The sequence below is a fragment of the Coregonus clupeaformis genome, chromosome 24 (genome assembly GCF_020615455.1).
Source record: "Coregonus clupeaformis isolate EN_2021a chromosome 24, ASM2061545v1, whole genome shotgun sequence".
In the NCBI taxonomy this organism is placed as follows: Eukaryota; Metazoa; Chordata; class Actinopteri; order Salmoniformes; family Salmonidae; genus Coregonus; species Coregonus clupeaformis.
In genome coordinates, this window is record NC_059215.1 from 22,166,043 (window position 1) to 22,189,535 (window position 23,493).

General features: G+C 41.4%; 1 protein-coding gene across 4 annotated transcripts in view; it reads right to left on the reverse strand.

Moving 5' to 3' along the window:
• Positions 1 to 23,493, reverse strand: part of LOC121538455 (vitamin D3 receptor A) — a 96,690-nt gene that overhangs the window by 46,146 nt on the left and 27,051 nt on the right. The window contains exon 1 of one of the 4 annotated variants that reach the window (XM_041846480.2): positions 10,924 to 11,279. The exons of the other annotated variants lie outside the window; for them this stretch is intronic. The gene's annotated coding sequence lies outside the window, so the exon portion shown is untranslated. Of the gene's footprint in view, positions 1 to 10,923; positions 11,280 to 23,493 lie in introns of those variants that run through there. 4 annotated transcript variants of the gene reach the window in all.

Consider the following 23,493-nt stretch of genomic DNA (forward strand, 5'->3'; position numbering starts at 1 on the left):
CAAGTAATGACCCATGTGTAACAGGGGCGTGTACATACAGTGCATTCGGAAACCATTCGGACTCTTTGACTTTTTCCACATTTTGTTACGTTACAGCATTAGTCTAAAATTGAATAATCTATCTACACACAATACCCCATAATGAGAAAGCAAAAACAGGTTTTAGCAAATGTATTAAAGATTAAAAACAGAAATACCTTATTTACATAAGTATTCAGGCCCTTTGCTATAATACTCGAAATTGAGCCAAGGTGCATCCTGTTTCCATTGACCATCCTTAAGATGTTTCTACAAACTTGATTGTAGTTCACCTGTGGTAAATTAAATTGATTGGATTTAGAAAAGGCACACACCTGTCTACGTAACGTCCCACAGTTGACAGTGCATGTCAGAGCAACAACCAAGCCATGACGTCGAAGGAATTGTCCGTAGAGCTCCGAGACAGGATTGTGTCGAGGCACAGATCTGGGGAAGGGTACCAAAAAAGGGCCTTGGTCAGGGAAGTGACCAAGAACCCAATGGTCACTCTGACAGAGCTCCAGAGTTCCTCTGTGGAGATGGGAGAACCTTCTAGAAGGACAACCATCTCTGCAGCACTCCACCAATCAGGCCTTTATGGTAAAGTGGCCAGACGGAAGCCACTCCTCAGTAAAAGGCACGACAGCCCGCTTGGAGTTTGCCAAAAGCCACCCAAAGGCCATGAGAAACAAGATTCTCTGGTCTGATGAAACCAAGATTGAACTCTTTGGCCTGAATGCCAAACGTCACAGAGGAAACCTGGCACCATCCCTACGGTGAAGCATGGTGGTGGCAGCATTTCAGCGGCAGGGACTGGGAGACTAGTCAGGATCGAGGGAAAAATGAACGGAGCAAAGTACAGAAAGATCATTGATGAAAACCTGCTCCAGAGCACTCAGGACCTCAGACTGGGGTGAAGGTTCCCCTTCCAACAGGACAACGACCCTAAGCACACAGCCATGACAACGCAGGAGTGGCTTTGGGACAAGTCTCTAAATGTCCTTGAGTGGCCCAGCCAGAGCCCGGACTTGAACCTGATCGAACATCTCTGGAGAGATCTGAAAATAGCTGTGCAGCAACGCTCCCCATCCAACCTGACCGAGCTTGAGAGGATCTGCAGAGAAGAATGTGAGAAACTCCCCAAATGCAGGTGTGCCAAGCTTGTAGCGTAATACCCAAGAAGACGAGGCTCTAATCGCTGCCAAAGGTGCTTCAACAAAGTACTGAGTAAAAAATAAAAAATAATAAATGTATGCACTCACTAACTGTAAGTCGCTCTGGATAAGAGCGTCTGCTAAATGACTAAAATGTAAATGTAAAAATGAGTAAAGGGTCTGAATACTCACGTAAATGTGATATTTCAGTTTCTTTTTTTACACATTTGCAACAATTTCTAAAAACCTGTTTTTGCTTTGTCATTATGGGGTATTGTGTATAGATTGATGAGGGGAAAAAACGATTTAATCAATTTTAGAATAAGGCTAACGTAACAAAATGTGTAAAAAGTCTAGGGGTCTGAATACTTTTCCGAACGCACTGTATTTGTATGGGGATTCAATAACGCAGACGCAGGATGTTGATTGATTAACATGGGCTACACACTATAATCAAAATAGTCCAACCACAGGCCATAACATTATTCATCGTTGCACTAGAGAAATCAACAAGGTTTAGCCAAGATGTGAATAATTGAACAGCTGTCATCTGTTTCTCTGATGACAAAGACACTGGTTGGTTTGACCATTTAGTGTTTTCGTCCATGGCTCACCACAGGGCCAGAGCAGAAACAAGTTGTTTTTCTTTAGCTAGAAGCTGAAAACATAATGCGGACTGGCGAAGCAAGTCCCCCTCTATTCCTGGAAGCAATCATTAGGTTGTTACTCTGACTGGCAAATAGTTGCATAGAGACCGAGGTGCCTAATATAAAGTCAGGCTGCCCCAATGGTAGACTAGTCCAGCGTTGCCACTTGCCAGTCTCATATGAGATAGAGGCCCAATCCCAAAATCAACCCCTAAGCCCCTACACCCTAGCAAATCAGAGGGCAAAAGGAACTATTACCATATTGCTTACACCTGTCAAATCCACTCAGATCTCCACAAGTGCATAGGGAGTAGGTCTTAGGGGTCGATTTAGGATTGGGCCAGAGCTTCCCCATCATTGTGCCAATCATTGAAACACAGGCTTTTAAGCACCATCCCTCCCCAAACACAGAGCTGAATGGAAACTAGGACTAACATTCCTAATAGTGCTGGGTCAATGTCAGTGTGTGTGCACTTTCAACATCTGTTGTATTTTTGTTAGCTTGCCTTGTAGCTTGGTTAAATCGTAATTTTGACATGGATAGTGCCGGTTGTCCAATAAAACAATTCTCTGAACTCGCCACAACATGGGGAAAATCGCTTTCTTTCTAAACATGATCCACCTGCCAACAGTGCTGTGTAATGAATAGAGCATGAACACAAATCTCAGTCAGGTCAATGCCATTTAGTCCTTGAGCAGATGCTTAACACCCAGTAAACATCCAACTGTATCAACACGTGATGCAGCAATGTATGCTATTTCACTGGATGTGGGCTCTTATGTTAACAAATGGAACAAGCGCAATAAAGCAACAATAATAAGCTAGTTTCATATAATCTATGCAGGTCAGGAGATGAAACATGGATCCTCCACCCTGCTTTGACTGCATCTATGTCCTCTGGTCTCTTGACACACCCCATCCACTAACAAGTAGTACAGTGCCAGTCTTCTCTTTGTGAGTTCTTGCCATCACAAATCTGATGTTCCACAACAGACCTCTGACCGTGAAAGACGGCCTGCCTGGAGTCTCACACCGAGAGGATAATAAAAAGAAAGGTCAGGGCTCCAGACTAACTTTCTCAGTTGGTGGCACCAGCCCATTAATTAGTAATCACCTTATAAAGGCATTCAGTGAGATTTTTTGTTGTTGAAAAATAGACTACTGAGATGGCATCATAAAAAATGTTTTATCAAACATGTCCAAGCAGGAATGCATGATTCAAGTAATTTGGATGTGCAACCTAAACGAGTGATTTTAATAAATGTTTGGTTGACAATTAGGTTATTGTTGATATATTCTACTTTCAAAATAGGGCTCCAGAATTGAGATTGATAGTTTTTGCTCAATAGAGATCCATTTGCCGTAATGTTTTTGAGCACTAGCTAATAGGCTAATTCATTTGTGGATAATTCAAGACCTGAGGAAGTGGAAACTGAAAACACATTAGCTAGATTGCTAACTGTAAATATTGCTGATAGTTAGCTGTGTAGTTGATTAATCTAGCAGTAATATCCAAAAAATACATTTGCACGCTCTACATCTCAAAGATACCAGTTTTTAAAACTGTGTCATTGGCACAATATTGAGAGTTGAGAAATAAAGTGTCATACTCACAGAAAGCAGAGACACTCCTCTCTCAAACAGCATATAAAAACAGTTTTTCCCACGATTGCATTTCGAAATGTTGCAATCAGAATGCATTTCTCTCCCTCTAAATACATCGCACAGGGGAGGGAGAGGCAATGCGAGGAGCTCTCTCATCACAGCAGGCACTGTCAGGGGCAGGCACTTTCACGGCAGGAATCAATGCACTTTAATTTGCGCGTACTGTTTGACCAAATCAAGGTTTTCGACGCCCAGGGCTCGACATTAATGCTGGTCCGGGACAAGTTTTAAAAAAATATCAGACAAGAATATAGATTGAAGTTGTCCGAACGGAATGTCCAAAACCGATGCAGACATGAGGCACCAGAAAATGTAGCCAAACTTTAAATGAGACTTTTAATTACATAAATATAGGCTAAACGGCAGTCATGTTTGACAAATATAATGAACATTAACGTCTAAAAAGGAAAGATTCTGTCAACATACTCGAGGCACGTTTCGTTCAGATCAAAAATGGTCACGAGACCGGAGAGTGAAGGAAAGCGCCTTTTGCGCACCGCACATCACCCACCTGGAATCTGAGAGGTGGCAGTCAGCATTTTGAAACTTTAACCATAAACGTAATTGTTTAAAACCTGGAAGTTTTATGTAATTTTATGAAGCACGTCTTACCTTATTTCAAAAGTAGCCTAGCCAAAATATGACTATAGACATGTTGAGGGTCATTTTCTAAAATAAACACCTCATGTCATTGAAACCAGAATTTCTCTCATGTTCTATAGGTTTTCAAATCAATGTTACTTTATATTCCAGCAGCCAAAGGCACATTCCTAGTCATATTAGTAACCCATGCTAGTTGACGCATCTTTAGATCTCCCCTCTTTATTTCGAACAGATATTTATCTCCATCACATGAAACCGCTCACAAGTGTGGTGAGCTTTTGACAACTGTCAACATTTTAAGCTAAATGTTCTGATCTGTTGAGTCAGCCTCATTGCTTTAAAATATTTTGATGTGGAGTGGTTGTACGATTTTGGGATCTGTCATCCCAGAACTGTCCCAGAGTGCGTTTTGAGCGGTCTTAGGCATCTTTTTTTATATTTTTTATACTCGTCCCAGGGACGACGGGACGCCCTTAATTTCAAGCCCTGGAGGGAATTATTTTATAAAGAAAAAAGTATTTGGTTGTAATTGTGATGTTGCAATATTTTATAGGCTACTCAGGGTGGCCAACCATCCTCCAGTAGAGCCTTAAACCTCGACGGGATTGGTGTCCCGTATACAGGACGGTTGACCTAACATGCGCTAATGTGATTAGCATGACTGTTGTAAGTAACAGTAAACTTTCCAGGACATAGACATGTCTTATATGGGCAGAAAGCTTAAATTCTTGTTAATCTAAGTGCACTGTCCAATTTACAGTAGCTATTACAGTGAAAAAAAAAATTATATTGTTTGAAGAAAGTGCACAACAACAAAAAACGTATCACGGCAACTGGTTTGATACATTCACCTCTGAAGGTAAATGTACTTACATTGAATAATCTTGCTCTGATTTGTCATCCTGAGGGTCCCAGAGATAAAATGTAGCACAGTTTTGTTTGAAAAAAACAATTTATATATTCAAATGTAGGAACTGGGTTCTACAGTTTGAACCCCTGCTGTCTCTGGCTCCACACCCACCCCGCACGGCCATCTAGATGTGTGAAAGTTGGTGTATAAGCTAATGATCCATTATGTATGACATTCCTGGGAGTGTGTAAACTTAGTTTGTAATACCATATCATTTCTGTATGTTCTCTATAGGTATGTACTTGAAAATATAGCAATTGACCAATTTGGCACATTTGGGCAGACTTGATACAAAATAGTCCAGTATTGCAACGCTTCACTGAATCAATCTGAAACTTTGCACACACTGCTGCCTAAACTGCAATATTATATTGTGGCCTCTCTCTTGCATTTCAAAGATGATGGAACAAAAAAATTAATAGAAAACTCATGTTTTTTTGTTTGTATTATCGTTTACCAGATCTAATGTGTTATATTCTCCTACATTAATTTCACATTTCCACAAACCTCAGTGTTTCCTTTCAAATGGTATCAAGAATATGCCTCTCCTTGCTTCAAAATGCGACTAAATGGTCGCAGTCTGGAGCCCTGGGCTAGGTTGAATGTTACGATGCTGTGCAATGGAGTTTGCTACTCAGGGACCTAACTATTCGGCTAAACTGTTACACTATTCAATCAGGATGATTAGTTTAGTCACCAATCACTACACAGAGTACAGGTTGTTCCTATTGTCACTCCAGACCTGACCTGAGAAACATCCAACCTCCACACTACAGCACAGCTACAGAACATCAAAAAGAGGGAAGAAAGCGTTGATGTTATCTAACCGGACGCTCGCACATTGAGCAAACGACCCAGAAACCATTAAGATGAGGGGCCATAGGAAAGGGGCCATGTGAGTCGCATTTAGTCACAGACATAAAACCCAACGATGGGGCAAAGCCTTTCCCAGGCCTTCCGAAAAATACACACGCAATGTTCAGATTGGCTAACGTGCCCCCCATGGACGCATTGCTCTGATTGGTCGGTGAAACCGCACCCTAGTTACACGCTAAAAAACAGATCAGGTCACAGCACCATTGTGTGCCGCCTCACTTGTTGTGCATGTTATTGAAGCAACAATCATAGGGGCAGAATTGAGCTGAAGGGCCAAAAAAAAGCAGGTGGGCGGCCTATTCTTGCTGAGCTAAGTGCAGGCGAGGGTAATACAAGGGGGAGATGCACACACGTGACACGTCTGGGAAAAAGCGCATGGTGGCATACAGGCCCAGCCATCAATCCTGGGCACTTCTGCAGCAGAGACATGGTTGTTTAACGATGGGCACAGTGAGCAGGGTTCAACACACGCCCAGCTGTACAAACGGATAATATGCTAATGAAATCACCAGGCTTCCCTAAGCAGCCCTGGATAACTAATATTATTATCTTACTCATCAAAGCAATAGAATGAAAATAAAAAAAGAACATTATCCATGGAAAAAAAATCCCTTGCCCCAGATCCACACTGCTGCAGCGACTGAACTTTGGACCTTGTTTTCGGCATTGGCTGGAAATGAATAGACCGCCATGTTGTTGGCAGGCTGAAAAAAGTGAGAAGGGAGAGAGAGAAAAAAGCTACTTGTGGTTTAGAGTGGTATGGGGGGCCCCAAATCCCTCGCAGGGATGAATAACAGGAGCGTAAACTTGCATAGCAGCATAACTGAGCTGAGCAGTTCTGAGTAGTGCAGTGCTTTACTATGACGACTGTCCACACTCCTCTCTCAACCACGGTGGAATGTACATCTGAATTCTACTAGCTATGTATTATTAGGACCTAAGCTAACTTTCCCTTTGATCAATCTTTTATTTACTTCAACAGTAAGTGACTGTCATTACATTAATAGATAACATACATTTAAGAGCAAACTAAAAAGAGAACTGTAGTGCTTATGGTCTCCGAAACAGGACAGGATGAAGTATGGTATCTCTGTTTAGACTGGGGTCAAGGTGTGTCATCTTGTGACCACTAATTAGATTAGTTGACCACACAAAATCTAACCTCCCAACCCGTCCCCTCTCGAAAATATGCTTTCAGCCCATCCTCCATTTGCCTTGACTCAATCAAGAGGGCCGTAGTTCAAAGTTCATCAGAGGCGCAACAACAGTCAGAGGATCCACACACACAGAAACACAAAATCAGATTACCACACAGCAAAGAAATCCCTGTCTGTGGGAATGATTGCCTGAACTCTTATATCCCCGATAAGCGCAAAACGCAGTTAACAAAAACAGACTGGCTTGTAACCTTTGAGATTTAAAGTAGCGTGAGGCATGTCCAACGGTATAGCCTATCGGGCTGACAGGTTATCAAAGTGTGATGAGCTGGAGGGAGATGAACTCCCCTATAGAGCAACAAGCCATTTTGTTACTCCTAGTAAGACTGATACGTCAGCCATCTTACTCAGGCAGCTTTGACTAACAATTAGAGAGAATGGAGGGCAGAACGATAAGGTAAAAAGGAGAGATGACTTGTATGTTCCCCACAGGGCAGTAATAACATACCTGGTCAAAGGTTTAGACGTGGCAAACCCTCCTACCTTGCGGAAAAAACTAGTCAAATAACTGCACAAGAGCACAAGCATGTACTACAGCCCTGAGTAATGCAAAGAAAAGTACTGTACAGTCGTACAAAAGTTGGTAGTATTGGTATTGGTCTTCACAAAGTTCGCTGCTTCAGTGTTATGAGATATTTTTGTCAGATGTTACTATGGTATACTGAAGTATAATTACAAGCATTCCATACGTGTCAAAGGCTTTTATTGACAATTACATTAAGTTTATGCAAAGAGTCAATATTTGCAGTGTTGACCCTTCTTTTTTAAGACCTCTGCAATCCGCCCTGGCATGCTGTCAATTAACTTCTGGGCCACATCCTGACTGATGGCAGCCCATTCTTGCATAATCAATGCTTGGAGTTTGTCAGAATTTGTGGGGTTTTGTTTGTCCACCCGCCTCTTGAGGATCGACCACAAGTTCTCAATGGGATTAAGGTCTGGGGAGTTTCCTGGCCATGGACCCAACATTTCAATGTTTTGTTCCCCGAGCCACTTAGTTATCACTTTTGCCTTATGGCAAGGTGCTCCATCATGCTGGAAAAGACATTGGTCGTCACCAAACTGTTCCTGGATGGTTGGGAGAAGTTGCTCTCTGAGGATGTGTTGGTACCATTCTTTATTCATGGCTGTGTTCTTAGGCAAAATTGTGAGTGAGCCCACTCCCTTGGCTGAGAAGCAACCCCACACATGAATGGTCTCAGGATGCTTTACTGTTGGCATGACACAGGACTGATGGTAGCGCTCAACTTGTCTTCTCCGGACAAGGTGTTTTCCGGATGCCCCAAACTATCGGAAAGGGGATTCAGAGAAAATGACTTTACCCCAGTCCTCAGCAGTCCAATCCCTGTACCTTTTGCAGAATATCAGTCTGTCCCTGATGTTTTTCCTGGAGAGAAGTGGCTTCTTTGCTGCCCTTCTTGACACCAGGCCATCCTCCAAAAGTCTTTGCCTCACTGTGCCTGCAGATGCACTCACACCTGCCTGCTGCCATTCCTGAGCAAGCTCTGCACTGGTGGTGCCCCGATCCCGCAGCTGAATCAACTTTAGGAGACGGTCCTGGTGCTTGCTGGACTTTCTTGGGCGCCCTGACGCCTTCTTCACAACAATTGAACCTCTCTCCTTGAAGTTCTTGATGATCCGATAAATGGTTGATTTAGGTGCAATCTTACTAGCAGCAATATCCTTGCCTGTGAAGCCCTTTTTTGTGCAAAGCAATGATGACGGCACGTGTTTCCTTGCAGGTAACCATGGTTAACAGAGGAAGAACAATGATTTCAAGCACCACCCTCCTTTTAAAGCTTCCAGTCTGTTATTCTAACTCAATCAGCATGACAGAGTGATCTCCAGCCTTGTCCTGGTCAACACTTCACCTGTGTTAACGAAAGAATCACTGACATGATGGCAGCTGGTCCTTTTGTGGCAGGGCTGAAATGTTTTTTGGGGATTAAGTTCATTTTCATGGCAAAGATGGACTTTGCAAATAATTGCAATTCATCTGATCACTCTTCATGACATTCTGGAGTATATGCAAATTGCCATCATCAAAACTGAGGCAGCAGACTTTGTGAAAATGTGTATGTGTCATTCTCAAAACTTTTGACCACGACTGTACATTTAAACATCTGGGAAACAGGATATTGTCAATGTGTAAAATAACAAGTAAAAACCAAATAAGGCAAATGACTAGAGCCCGACCGAAATAGGATTTTTGGGTCCGATGCCGATACCGATTTTAGGGAGGCAAAAGTCACCGATTACATCTGCCGATAGTGTTTGTTTATTCCACCGATAGAGGTGGAATAAAAAATACTTATTAAATTAGTTTTCTTTTTACAAATCATGCTCCAAAGGATTAAACAACTCTAAATGGCGTTTTCTTACCTAATATTACAATTAACATTATTTAAGAACATTTTATCGTGGTTTACATGATAACCACCAAAAAGCAACTATATCCTCTATAAATATTAAAGTAAATACAAAACACTTCTTCAGTTTACCTTCCTAGGTGCAACTTAAAAGATGTGTCCATCTATGGGAGCGGATAAGAATGCAAAAGCGTTTGTGCTGAAGAACCACAAGCACACTAATAAACAAGGGCTGAATGAATTGAACTTGGTCTCAAAGTAAACCTGAAACTGCACTTCTCACAAGATCAAACTATCAGTGGAATAAAGACAGATTCACAGAATATTTGTGTAAAGGCTAAAATCCGCCGATAATATCGGTCAACCGATTTATCGGTTGGGCTTTACAAATGACACAGCATTTCTGAACCCGTTATTTAAAGCGGAACTAGGATAATAGCCAATTTTGTAAGGGAAGGAATTTCAAAAACGCAAAATACTGGGGCCTAGTAGATTTGTATTTTGCTGTTTTCGCTAATCCCTTTCAAAAGTTGTTTGTTAACATTTGCTAACATTTACATTTACATTTACGTCATTTAGCAGACGCTCTTATCCAGAGCGACTTACAGGAGCAATTAGGGTTAAGTGCCTTGCTTAAGGGCACATCGACAGATTTTTCACCTAGTCGGCTCGGGGATTAGAACCAGCGACCTTTCGGTTACTGGCACAACGCTCTTACCCACTAAGCTACCTGCCGCTAAGACTGTTAGTAAACAAAATAGCTGCTCATCATCAATATAGGCCTGTTGTATTAAAGTGATCCTCCTGTGGGGAACAACAATGCCCCCTCCGCTGGAAAGCCATGTGGGGTCTCTTCAAGTAAGATTTCAACATCAGTGAGACAACTTATCTGCTGAGAGGAGGTCCCGCAAAGATCAATGGAATTCTGTCAATTACGGAATTGAAGTATAGAACCAAAGTGTCAATGCAAACGCCCAGCAGACAGCCGCAGTCCATGAACTGAACTGACAGCTAATGTGGGGCATCAAAGTCCGACCAGGCTAGATTTTACTATGGCCACCATCACTTTTCCCTGAAGAGTCACACTAAACTTGCCCATTAAAACCCAAGAGGCTAGGTACTCACATTCAAGTATTAGATGGGCTCACTAAGCATTCACCGAGTGGAGCTGTCAATGAGTGCTCAGTGCTCACCGTGTGGTCTTTTTTTGTCGACAGCTTGTGTTCACACATTCATTGACCGGGCATCGAACACAGGCTAATTTAATAGTCAAATGCACAAAGATGATATGCTTCCAAAGAAACTGCTCAAAAAGCAGTGTTCACCTCCTAAAATAAAAGCTAGAATACCTCACATAGGCACTATTAGGCAGAAACTATAAGCAATCCTTAAAACGACTATAAACATAGTATTGATAAGTCAGTCAGACTTTGTCAAACTGGGTAAAACACAGCAGCACTGACCTGAGCGACTCAGAGAAGGGTCTGTGGATCCATTTCCTCTGAATTAGAAAATAAAGACAGTTTCCAGACAAAATCCCCCAAGGTCTTCCTCTCTCCTCTACCTAACACTCCTTTTGGTGGCGCTCTTATTCCCTCTCTCTCCCCCTCTAGTTCACCCTCTCATTCTTTCTACCCCTCAGTTGCAGTAATGTCTCTCTGTACCGGTTTGGTAGTGATGCCAAAGAGGTGAGTGGTGTTTGCTAATGTTTAACATACTCATGGGGTCAGCAGGGCAAACTCCAGAATTATAGGACTGGCATGGGCAAAAGAGAGAGAGGTCCACTTTTCCCCCAACATATGAGACGTGGCCTACAAATGTGCTCATAAAATCCTGACATGTAATTCTATTAATCAAAATAAAGGCCCATGGGCAAGGGAAGGCTGGGTAGTGAAACCGCAACAGTTAAGAGACCAGCCTTTAAAACAAGAGTATGTACTTGACATTCACTTAAGTGGGGAAATCATTTAATATACACAGTAAGTAGGATCTGTGGACAGATCAAAGTTAGCATTATATTAACATAATGCAGCGTAACAGCATTATGGTGCTCCGATAGTTACGGTGAGATTGCTTTCATCCAATACTTGGCAAAGTAAAAAACGTACATTCTAGCTGAATCATGTGTGTGATGAGCCCCTTTGATTTAGATTTTTTTCTATGGAATCGGCTATAAGCTGGAACAGCCCACATGACATTGGAATGTTGTAGGTTAGCAGAACAGTGTTCTGAAATGGCTGTGAAGAGTTTAGCTCTGCTCGTCGTGTGCACTGAGCCACCGATCAGTATGTTGTAACATCACCTGACCAATGGGAGTACGGCCTACGTCAAAAATTCACTTGACAGGAAGGTTTGGACTTTATTACAGAACTACATTACAAAAGCAAAACAGGTGATGGAAAGTGTAGGGGAGTTCACTTCATCTCAAGACGAGACATGGAAGAGGATGAGCCTTTCAAAGAGAATCATAGGCTATGCATCTCTCTATTAAATATACTGTTAGCGACATATGATCTTGGGAAACTCCTCAACGCTACATTGTCTGTACAACACCAAGAACACAAGTTTGTGAGGGAGTTGAGGAAACTATACATCAAGTTCTTCTCAGCTAATAGCGGCGGACTCACCAAGAACATTGAGATTTCATCAACTTGGTTTAGAAGGGGAACAGATTTAGATCTGGAGCTTTGTCCTCTACCAAATCTTCATGTTAGGCAAAAAAAAGGTGCCAAGCCAAGACTAACATATTAGCCTGTTGGGGAAAAAAAGGTGCCAAGCCAAGACTAACATATTAGCCTGTTGGGGAAAAAAAGGTGCCAAGCCAAGACTAACATATTAGCCTGTTGGGGAAAAAAAGGTGCCAAGCCAAGACTAACATATTAGCCTGTTGGGGAAAAAAAGGTGCCAAGCCAAGACTAACATATTAGCCTGTTGGGGAAAAAAAGGTGTCAAGCCAAGACTAACATATTAGCCTGTTGGGGAAAAAAAGGTGTCAAGCCAAGACTAACATATTAGCCTGTTGGGGAAAAAAAGGTGCCAAGCCAAGACTAACATATTAGCCTGTTGGGGGAAAAAAGGTGCCAAGCCAAGACTAACATATTAGCCTGTTGGGGAAAAAAAGGTGCCTAATATGGCAGTAACAGCCCTACAGGCAACGTGAGGAGATTTAGGATTAGGAACACATTCATCTTCACTTCAGCCACTCAAAATAAACTAATTTAAGAAATTCCTTTCATTAAAGATCTGTAGATTATTTAACAATTATTACATTGGTTGAGTTAGGGTAAGCGTACCTATTAAGCCCACTTCCATCTTTGGATTAAAAAATAAATAAAATATCTGCTGTTTAATGTTTCTACTAACTCATCTAGTTGTTATATCCATAACTTGTTTTATTATAAGCCAATCAGATGTTTTATTATTAAGTTATTGACCATTGTGTAAGTTCCCACTAATGGCCAATTTCATAGAAGAAAAATAAATAAATAAATAAATTTAGAGGCTACCCTCAGATATACACTACCATTCAAAAGTTTGGGGTTACTTAGACATTCCCTTGTTTTCGAAAGAAAAGCATTTTTTTTTACCATTACAATAACATCAAATTGATCAGAAATACAGTGTAGACATTGTTAATATTGTAAATGGCTATTGTAGCTGGAAACGGCTGATCTTTTATGGAATATCTACATAGGCGTACAGAGGCCCATTATCAGCAACCATCAGTCCTGTGTTCCAATGGCACGTTGTGTTTGCTAATCCAAGTTTATCATTTTAAAAAGCTAATTGATCATTAGAAAACCCTTTTGCAATTATGTTAGCACAGCTGAAAACTGTTGTGCTGATTAAAGAAGCAATAAAACTGTCCTTCTTGAGACTAGTTGAGTATATGGAGCATCAACAACTGTGGGTTCAATTACAGGCTCAAAATGGCCAGAAACAAATAACTTTCTTCTGAAACACGTCAGTCTATTCTTGTTCTGAGAAATGAAGGCTATTCTATGCGAGAAATTGCCAAGGAACTGAAGATCTCGTACAACGCTGTGTACTACTTCCTTCATCAGAATAGAAAGAGCAGTGGGAGGCCCCGGTGCACAACTGAGCAAGACGACAAATACATTAGTGTCTAATTTGAGAAACAGACACCTCACAGGTCTTCAACTGGCAGCTTCATTAAATAGTATCCGCAAAACACGAGTCTCAACGTCAACAGTGAAGAGGCGACTCCAGGATGCTGACCTTCTAGGCAGAGTTGCAAAGAAAAAGCCATATCTCAGACTGGCCAAGAAAAATAAAAGTTTAAGATGGGAAGAAAAATAAAAGTTTAAACATTTGGGAAGACTTCATGCAAAACAGTCCAGTATTGCAACGCTTCACTGGATCAATCTAAAACTTTGCACACACTGCTCTAAATTCTAAATTGCGCATAAACTGCAATATTATATTGTGGTCTTTATCTTGCATTTCAAAGTTGGAACCAAAAGATTAATAGAAAACGCATTTTTTTTGTTTGTATTATCTTTTACCAGATCTAATGTGTTATATTGTACTACATTATTTTCACATTTCCACAAACTTCAGTGTTACCTTTCAAATGGTATCAAGAATATGCATTTCCTTGCTTCAGGTCCTGAGCTACAGGCAGTTAGATTTGGGAATGTCATTTTAGGCGATAAAGGTTCACCTTCCAACAGGTCAACGACCCTAAGCACACAGCCAAGACAACGCAGGAGTGGCTTCGGGACAAGTCTCTGAATATCCTTGAGTGGCCCAGCCAGAGCCCGGACTTGAACCCGATCAAACATCTCTGGAGAGACCTGAAAATAGCTGTGGAGCGACGCTCCCCACCTGACAGAGCTTGATAGGGTCTGCAGAGAAGAATGTGAGAAACTCCCCAAATACAGGTGTGCCAAGCTTATAGCGTCATAACCAAGAAGACTCACGGCTGTAATCGCTGCCAAAGGTGCTTCAACAAAGTACTGAGTAAAGGGTCTAAATACTTATGTAAATGTTATATCCGTTTATTGTTAATACAAAATGTGGAAAAAGTAAAGGGGCCTGAATACTTTCCGAATGCACTGTGTATACACACACACTACATGAACAAAAGTATGTGGACACCTGCTCGTCGAACAACTCATTCCAAAATCATGGGCATTAATATGGAGTTGGTCCCACCTTTGCTGCTATAACAGCCTCCACTAGATGTTGGAACATTGCTGCGGGGACTTGCTCCCATTCAGCCACAAGCATTAGTGAGGTTGGGCACTGATGTTAGGCTTGGCTCTCAGTCGGCGATCCAATTCATCCCAAAGGTGTTCGATAGGGTTGAGGTCAGGGCTCTGTGCAGGCCAGTCACGTTATTCCACAACGATGTTGACAAACTATAATCTAATGAATTCATTGCTTGTTTAAATTATACCTAGGCTAAATATACAGTTCATTCGGAAAGTATTCAGGCCCCTTGACTTTTTCCACTTTGTTACGTTACAGCCTTATTCTAAACTGGATTCAATTGTTTTTTTCCCCTCAATCTACACACAATACACCATAATGACAAAGCAAAAAACAGGCTTTAAAGAAATGTTCGCACATTTATGAAAAATAAAAGATACAAGCATAACATTTACATAACTATTCAGACCCTTTACTCAGTACAAGCTTGGCACACCTGTATCTGGGGAGTTTCTCCCGTTCTTCTCTGCAGATCCTATCAAGCTCTGTCAGGTTGGATGGGGAGCGTCGCTGCACAGCTATTTTCAGGTCTCTCCAGAGATGTTCGAGTCGGTTCAAGTCCGGGCTCTGGCTGGGCCACTCAAGGACATTCAGAGGCTTGTCCCGAAGCCAATACTGCGTTGTTTTGGCTGTGTGCTTAGGGTCGTTGTCCATCAAGGATCACTCAATACTTTGCTCCGCTAATCTTTCCCTCGATCCGGACTAGTCTCCCAGTCCCTGCTGTTGAAAAACATCCCCACAGCATGATGCTGCCACCACCATGCTTCACAGTAGCGATGGTGCCAGCTTTCCTTCAGACATGACGCCTTGCATTCAGGCCAAAGAGTTCAATCTTGGTTTCAAGAATCTTGTTTCTCATGGTCAGAGTCCTTTAGGTGCCTTTTTGCAAACTCCAAGTGGGCTGTCATGTGCATTTTACTGAGGAGTGGCTTCTGTCTGGCCACTCTACCATAAAGGCCTGATTGGTGGAGTGCTACAGAGATGGTTGTCCTTCTGGAAGGTTCTCCCATCTCCTCAGAGGAACTCTGGAGCTCTGTCAGAGTGACCATTGGGTTCAGCTCTAGGAAGAGTCTTGGTGGTTCCAAACTTCTTCCATTTAAGAATGATGGAGGCCACTTAGGGGTGGGCGGTATACCGGTTTGAACGTGAATACCAGTATGACGTTACGCCATGATATAAATTTCTGTCGAGTGATACAGCCTAGTGGGCTAGTTCAATTTGTTTATTTTACTAGAAACATAGCCTTTTTTAGCAAAGAATAAAACTAGAAGCATGGACGTTACGCGCAATCTGCCTGCCAATCAATCAAAGTCAACAAACAAGCATGCGCAACTGCAGAGTAAGCAAACATTTACTGAAGTAAACTCCTTTCATTAGCAAAAATGTCAGAAAATCAAGCTTTGAGGATGACTGAAGACAAGGAAAATAACGCTATTGAGGTTGATTTGCAGGACGACGAAGAACTGGTTCGAAAAAAGGGGGCTTCCTCTGTCGTTTGGAACTGACAAGAAGAGCAAGAAGTGGAATGAGATAACGAGTGCAATTACGTATCACATAGCGAAAGACATGGAACCAATTCAAACTGTGAAGAAAGACTGTTTCAGAAAGTTGATTGGAACTCTAGACACAAGATACGAGATCCCGAGCTGTAAATACATCAGCAAAACATGGGAGGCAGTTAATTGTTACATGCTGAACTGAGAAACACACAGACTGTCTGGTTAATGCTTGACGTTAATTTGAAAAGGTTTACAACTTGAATTCATAATGACCGGTGTTATGCTGAAAAAAGACTGCACTTCTTATATTTGACAGGAAAGTTTACACCCTGAGTACTTTAAAAATATTTTTATAAAATGTTACTGCATATTTATTTAACTCCTATACCTTTGTTTATGTTTAATGTTTGCACAGGTTTACCACAGAAGTAAAACAAATAATCATTTAAAAAAATTTGCAATGCCCCCTTTGTTTCTATAAGGTTTTTAAATATTTAGTAATTTATTAACTTTGAAGGTCTCATAAATTGTAAAAAAAAATGTTTTACAGTATATCGTGATATTATATCGTTATCGTCCGGACAGTGGAAAATATCGTGATATGAATTTGTTAATATCGCCCACCCCTAAGGCCACAATTTTCTTGGGGACCTTCAATGCTGCAGACATTTTTTGGTACCCTTCCCCAGATCTGTGCCTCGACACAATCCTGTCTCGGGGCTCTACGGACAATTCCTTCGACCTCATGGCTTGGTTTTTGCTCTGGCATGCATTGTCAACTGTGGGACCTTATATAGACAGGTGTGTGCCTTTCCAAATTATGTCCTATCAATTGAATTTACCACAGGTGGACTCCAATCAAGTTGTTGAAACATCTCAAGGATGATAAATGGAAAGAGGATGCACCTGAGCTCAATTTAGAGTCTCATAGCAAAGGGTCTGAATACAGAAAGGCCTTTGATAGAGTTGAGTGGAAAATGTTTGCTGTATTAGGAAAAGTTAATCTGGGTGACCATTTAATTAATTTAGTAAAATTACTTTATTCTGACTCATCAGTGGCAGTTAACACAAATGGTAAATTAATCAGAAAGATTTCCTATCGGTAGGGGCTGTCGTCAAGGCTGTCCTTTATCTCCGGCTCTGTTCTCATTAGTCATAGAACCACTGGCTGAGGCAATAAGGTGTAGTAATATCATCAGGGGCATCTCTGTGGGTGACGAAGAGCATATAATTCATTATTTGCTGATGATGTGCTTTTATACATGTCCAAACCAGAGACCTCCGTCACTGCAGTAATGGACATCATATCTGAATATGGTAACCTGTCAGGGTACAAAATTAACGTGGATAAATCCATGGCTTTACCTTTGAATATCCCCTCCACAATCAACTTAGAAACGATGTCTCCATTCCAATTGATTGAAACAGGCTTTTAATAACGTTACTCCAAATCTTAAAGACCTGTTCACTTCAAATTATATGCCTTTGCTCACAAAGATTAAACAGGACCTGGTTAACTGGTCTACCCTACCAACCTCTCTTTTTGGCAGGATGAATGTGTTCAGCATGAATATCCTTCCTTGGCTACATTTTCTATTCCAAAATCTCCCCTGCCATCTAGCTCAGTCCTTTTTTCAGAAAATGAATGCCAATCTCTAAATATATCTGGAACAATAAGAAACCTAGAACCAAATTTACCAAACTAAGTAAGCCTAAAGACTTAGGATTGGTTTCTTTCCCAAATCTGCAACTATATTACCGGTTCCTCATTCAGTGAGGAAAATTGACTTTATCTGTGAAAGGGTCCACCCCAAATGCACCTCCATAAGCGTACAAGAACTACATTTCAAATGTTTTCATAGAACCTACTTTACACCTGTTCGCCTTCACAGAATGTTTTCCAATGCATCATGTTTCAAATGTAAACAGGATACTGGCACATTCCTGCACATTTTATGTACTGTAGCAGAATCCAGTCTTATTGGAATGATATTCATTTACACATCCAGAAGATCTTGGCTAGACAATTTGCTTTTTTACCAAATTTACAGTGCCTTCGGAAAGTATTCAGACACCATTACTTTTTCCAAATGTTACGTTAGTCTTATTCTAAAATGGATTGAATAAATACAAATCCTCAGCAATCTACACACAATACCCCATAATGACAAAGCGAAAAATTTTACCAAATGTATTAAAAACAGAAATACCTTATTTACATAAGTATTCAGACCCTATGCTATGAGACTCGAAATTGAGCTCGGGTGCATCCTGTTTCCATTGATCATCCTTGATATGTTTCTATAACTTGATTGGAGTCCACCTGTGGTAAATTCAATTGATTGGACATGATTTGGAAAGGCACACACCTGTCTATAAAAAGGTCCCACAGTTGACAGTGCATGTCAGAGCAAAAACCAAGGCATGAGGTCGAAGGAATTGTCTGTAGAGCTCCGAGACAGGATTGTGTCGAGGCACAGATCTGGGGAAGGGTACCAAAAAATGTCTGCAGCATTGAAGGTCCCCAAGAGCACAGCGGCCTCCATCATTCTTAAATGGAAGAAGTTTGGAACCACCAAGACTCTTCCTAGAGCTGGCCGCCCGGCCAAACTGAGCAATCGGGTGAGAAGGGCCTTGGTCATGGAGGTGACCAAGAATCCGATGGTCACTTTGACAGAGCTCCACAGTTCCTCTGTGGAGATGGGAGAACCTTCCAGAAGGACAACCATCTCTGCAGCACTCCACCAATCAGGCCATTATGGTAGAGTGGCCAGACGGAAAGCACTCCTCAGTAAAAGGCACATGACAGCCCGCTTGAAGTTTGCCAAAAGGCACCTAAAGGACTCTGACCATGAGAAACTAGATTCTCTGGACTGATGAAACCAAGATTGAACTCTTTGGCCTGAATGCCAAGCGTCACGTCTGGAGGAATCCTGGCACCATTCCTACGGTGAGGCATGGTGGTGCTGTGGTGATGTTTTTCAGCGGCAGGGACTGGGAGACTAGTCAGGATCGAGGGAAAGATGAACGGCGCAAAGTACAGAGAGATCCTTGATGAAAACCTGCTCCAGAGCACTCAGGACCTCAGACTGGGGCGAAGGTTCACCTTCCAACAGGACAACGACCCTAAGCACACAGCCAAGACAACACAGGAGTGGCTTCGGGACAAGTCTCGGAATGTCCATGAGAGGCCCAGCCAGAGCCCGGACTTGAACCCGATCGAACATCTCTGGAGACCTGAAATAGCTGTGCAGCAACGCCCCCCATCCAACCTGACAGCGCTTGGATCTGCAGAGAAGAATGGGAGAAACTCCCCAAATACAAGCTTGTAGCGTCATACCCAAGAAGATTCGAGGCTGTAATCGCTGCCAAAGGTGCATCAACAAAGTACTGAGTAAAGAGTCTGAATACTTACGTAAATGTGATCTGTTTTTTTTATTTAAATACATTTGCAAACATTTCTAAAAACCTGTTTTCGTTGTGTCATTATGGGTTATTATGTGTAGATTGATGAGGGGGAAAAAAACTATTTCATCCATTTTAGAATAAGGTTAAATAAATAAAAAGTCAAGGGGTCTGAATACTTTCCGAATGCACTGTATATATCAGAGCACTGTGATCTGTTTACTTATTCCACAGCATTTATCAGATAAGGCCCACAGGCATTAGCCTATATATCAGTCACAGCTGGGGAGCGATTCAGGTCAGTGAGTGGTATGCTGGGTAATTATGGGGCAATTCCACAGTAAGAGTGCCAGACTCAGATATTTCACTTTAAATGTATGTCTAACAAAATCCAATGATTGCAAAGTTAACCCATACAACTCAGTGGAAATTGTTAAAAAGTAATCATTGTGCATAGAGTTGTATGGTTTCTTTAACTTTGCGATCATCATTTTTGTTTGACATACATTTTAAAGTGAAAAATCTGAGTCAGTCACTCTAACAGTGGAATTGCCCTATTGTATCACACACCAGGAAACCTAATAGCCTATCAGCTATTAAGGAAACTTTTGTTAATCCAAATTGCGATCAATGTTTAGGCTATGCATATCAGAGTGTCTAGCCATGTCGTACTAGCCGTGTACAGCAGGTTTGGTAAAGGGGCAAAAGGCCACTGACTCTTTCTTCACCATGTACTTTTTGGAAGGAAATGGTTGTGATTGATACTCCAGATAAAAAGCTGTTCCGGGCAGTGTAAATGGTGAAAAGTGGCACCCTAGAGGGAGAGAGCTCCTCGAGGACAGGGAGACTAAATGTATACAGGCTCCCATCGAGACTCAGTCCCTACCATCTCCAATTTGACACGCCTTGGCCTTCGTTTTACACCTTGGATCTGAACACACTGGGATGATGAACATCAGGACAACTTCATAGGAAAAACCTGCACTCACTGAAATATTTGTTGTTTTAATAACATTTTTATCAGCAGAGGTCAGAACAAACGGACACATTTCGGCGGCAGCCTTCGTCAACGCTGGTGAAGGCTATCGCCAAAACGCCTCTTTTTTCTTACCTCTGCTGCTAAAAAAATAGATTAAAATCTAAATAATCTTTCAGCGAGTGCAGGTTTTTCCCCTTTCTTCATGTATATTCCTTTAGAATCCAGCACCCGAATACCTTTTGTCACTACAGACATTTGAGCTGAACACAATCTTTCTATGAACAGGACAAGTCATCTTCACTGTTTCCCCTATATTCATTTAGCAGTGGCGAGCTGCTAAATGATTTTTAAGCCTTGAGACAATTGTGACATGGATTGTGTAATGTCTGCCATTCAGAGGGTGAATGGGCAAGTCAAAATATTTAAGTGCCTTTGAACGTGGTATGGTAGGTGCCAGGCGCATGGGTTTGTGTCAAGAACTGCAACGCTGCTGGGTTTGACACTCCACGGTTTCCCATGTGTATCAAGAACGGTCCACCACCCAAAGGACATCCAGACAACTGTGGGAAGCATTGGAGTCAACATGGGCCAGCATGCCTGTGGAATGCTTTAGACACCTTGTAGGATCCAAGCCCCGACAAACTGAGTGGGGTGGGGGGCGGGGAATGCAACTGAATATTAGGAAGGTGTTCCTTATGTTTGGTATACTCAGTATATACAGTGCATTCGAAAAGTTTTGGAGACCTCTTTACTTTTTCCACATTGTTACGTTACAGCCCTATTCTAAAATGTATTAAGTAGTCCCCCCCCCCAATACCCCATAATGACAAAGCAAAATCAGGTTTTTAGAAATGTTTGAAAATGAAACAGAAATCTCATTTATGTAAGTATTCACACCACTGAGACAATACTTTGTAGAAGCACATTTGGCGGTGATTAGAGCGTTGAATCGTCTTGGGTAGACCAGTTTTGCACATCTGGATTTGGGAATTTTCTCCCATTCTTCCTTGCAGATTTTCTCAAGCTCTGTTAAGTTAGATGGGGAGCGGCAGTGAACAGCAATCTTCAAGTCTTTCCAAATGGGATTCAAGTCTGGGCTTTGGCTGGGCCACACAAGAACTTTCACATTCTTGTTCTGAAGCTATTCCAGCGTTGCTTTGGCTGTATGCTTGTGGTCATTGGCAAGACAATGTTTTTTTCCATTTATGATGCTCGGTACCCATTAGTAGTGGTTTGTGATAACTGCACTGTGATTTTAATTGTGGCGGAAAAGGGATTTTTTTTCTTTACGTTAAGGATTCAATTTCATTTAAACATTTAAAGATTCACAGCCCTAGCCTTGAGAAAAATGTAAAGGGTTGAAGTGGGACAGGGAACTTCAGAGACAAAGCTAAGCGCCTGTCTCCAAGGAGGGTAAAAACAAGAGGAGAGAGCCTACAAACATACAAAGGCTCTATAAAAGTCCTGTGATCTATAAGTGGCTCTAAACCTTGAGGAACTCCGGTGTGCCGCAAATCTTTTCCTAATCTAGAAATATATATTTTTTATTTTCTTTACACTCACTTAGTAAATAACGGGATGCACGTGGAATTTGGAGTTGGAATGCACATTTCGGTCGATTTTGCAGCCGACTAACCGACCCTCATCCAGTCAACAAACAGTTACATTTTTTCCAAACAGTAAAATGACGAGACCAACAGAAAATACTACGCATGCATACAAGGAACTGACATTTTTCATTAAGAGCTTAATGAAAACATGCAACAATAGCAAGCCTATCATCTTACAGTAAAAGGGCTATAACCTATTATTGAACATGCAACTCCTGTAATAAAGCAGCTAATAAAACATCATTTTCAAACATTTGCTAAAATACAATTTTTCAGGAAAACACCGTTCTAAACAGTGCACTTAATGCGAACGGTTCCATATGTGACAGAGATTAAATTCTCAGCTAGAAATATATAAAGAGGGGGAATCTAATAGCAATAACTAGGATGGGTTGCTAATATGACTAGGATTGTGACTTTGGCTTCTGGACAACGAAATAAAGTTGATATGAAAACCAATATAACAGGAGAGAAATGCTGTTAATGACATGAGGAAGTCTTTATAAAATAATGTTTATATTGTTGGATTTTGGCTAGGTTACTTTGAAGCAAGGTAAGACATGCCTCATTTTAATTAAAGTAAAACATTCAGGTTTCAAACAATTATACTGCCTTTAGCTCACAATACAAAGTGGTGGGTGACGCGCTGATCGCCTATGCACTCGAACAGAGAATGGGAGGCAAGCTTTAATTTCGAGTTGAGAAATAAGAATAGTAGTTCTTTTTAAAATCTTAGCCATCAGTTAACACACAATTGCATTTAGAATTGATATTTGTTGCGCAATGATTGGGCTTATAAAAGCATGTTTCACTCCAGTACCAGCTGACAAGTGACGGGTCATTCCGCTCCTCAAATTAGGCTATGCGGTGCGTGTGTGATAAATAAGGCTAACGAAAATACACGCGGCAATTTAAATGTAACAAAATTATGCAAATTAACCTATAGACTGATAACCATAACCGGTCAAATGTATTTATTTTCGGTGGCTAACCGATTATCGGTTAACATCCCTACTTGGGAGCACTAGTGCCGGTCAGATAATACATTAAAATGACACGCTTACATCTGTATCGTTGTTTCAAGTCCAGTGCACTCAGGCTGTTACATTTGTATCATTTGAGTCATGTGTAATTTTACTTTGACAAAACCATTAGCACAGGCAAGTGTGATTAGACATAGCCAGAGTCAATTGTTTCTTATGGCTCTGGGCTTAGCTATACCACAGCCTCTGCCATAGAAACAAACAGAGCATGGCTTTGTGTCTGCGGTTGCACCTTCACAATACAGAAAGCCGCTCGTCTGTA